This window comes from Suricata suricatta, chromosome 14, assembly GCF_006229205.1.
Source record: "Suricata suricatta isolate VVHF042 chromosome 14, meerkat_22Aug2017_6uvM2_HiC, whole genome shotgun sequence".
Classification (NCBI taxonomy): Eukaryota; Metazoa; Chordata; class Mammalia; order Carnivora; family Herpestidae; genus Suricata; species Suricata suricatta.
The window spans coordinates 80544812-80546453 of NC_043713.1; the positions used below are offsets into that span (position 1 = coordinate 80544812).

The 1642-nt window shown below is 46.0% G+C and overlaps 1 protein-coding gene across 3 annotated transcripts in view; it reads left to right on the top strand.

Moving 5' to 3' along the window:
• TMEM116 (transmembrane protein 116) overlaps positions 1-1642 on the top strand; it is a 102863-nt gene that overhangs the window by 48120 nt on the left and 53101 nt on the right. The window lies entirely within an intron of this gene.

Here is a 1642-nt window from a genome sequence, read left to right on the forward strand (position 1 = left end):
AAAAAAAAAAAAAAGAAAGAAAGAAAAAAGGAAAAAAAAGACAATAAAGGAAAAGAATGTGATTGTGGCGGTGGTTGTTAAAAAGATCATTCTTGTCTACCCCCATGACAGCTGAAGAAAGGTTCAGATTGCACACTTGGATTCTTCTATAAAACCTGCAGATTTCTAAAGGTAGAAGCTGCTGCCATAGTGTAGACGAGGGTTGTGGGAAGCGGCAAAGATTTCAGCTGCTTGGCCATTTGCTAGCGGGATTTGTCACTCCCTGAGGGGAGTTGCAAAATAGGCAGGGGAGCGCCACTCCCTGCCAGAGGAGAAGCCAGAAGATCAAAGATCAACCGCCTGCAGGCAGGGTAGTATCAGCCTCTCAGGCTGTGCTAAAACACTTTAGTCTGGTTCCTCTTTTACTCCAGTCTGAATCCCTTAACCCTGTTTCCTAGCAACCGACCTAGGTCAGCTGCCTTGTTTTCCCGCCTTGAAACCTTTATAAGACAGGGTGTTTTCTCAAGAAAGAAGCTTGATCGAAACCGTGTGTTGTGACTTCACTCTCTATGCGTCCCCTTCCTGCCCTTTCTCTCCCTCTCTCAGGAAAAGAACCCGAACGATTCTCCGCCCTGCCGGTCGGGCGGACGAAACAGGTACCGCTGAACGCTGGGGACGAGTGTGCCGGGACCTGGCATCGGTTAAGACGGAGGGTGACCTCCCAGAACACAGTAATGGCACCTCCAGATGGTGCCAGACAGATATCTACCAGCAAGACGGTACCCCTTACAAAGAAAAAAGGACACTGTTATCAGGGATGGTGCTAAAGCATGGAAAATCCTTTGGGAAGGACACAAAGTTGATATCGTTACATGAATACCAAGAGTGGCAGGTTTAGAAACTGTGGCAGTGAAACTAAAGTGCTGGTTAAGGCCTTCATTAAGTGTAAGGCCAAAGATGCAAAATGTGGAAAGCTGTTGACTGAACTGAAAAACATCAAACACCCAGTTCCCCATGTAGGACATGTGGTATTGGAGTGCAGAGTTTTTTGAAGCCACAGACAGAATTAATGAGAGGGAGATGAAGGATGGTACTCAAAGTGTTCCACAGAAAATCTATATTAAATCAAACCTGCTTAGAGCGACGCCTGGGTGGCTCAGTCAGTTAAGAGTACGACTTCAGCTCAGGTCTTGCAGTTCATTGGTTCAAGCCCAGCACTGGGCTCTGTGTTGACAGCTCAGAGCCTGGAGCCTGCTTTGGATCCTGTGTCTCTCTCTCTCTCTCTCTGCCCCGGCCCTGTTTGTGCTCTGCCACTCTCTGTCTCTCAAAAATAAACAAACATTAAAAAAAAAAAATAAAGCCTGCTTAGATACCACTATACTCCATTATGACTACACCTGGACAAGTGCCATGGGAGAAGTATTTGCAACGATTTTAAGAACCGCCACTATGTCTATGTCCATACGCCTCCTCCATGTGAATCTAAGAGTTATGAGGGGAGTTTGAGCGATGGTCCAGCTCTCCATGTGCCCTCTGACTCTCAGTGTGATAAAAAGCTAGTAATACTAGTCTGGATCTTGCCTAGGCTTTTACAATTCCTCATTCCTACGATCTACTTATTTGCTACGTCTATAGAAGATCTAAGACCAGTGTCAATGTAAAA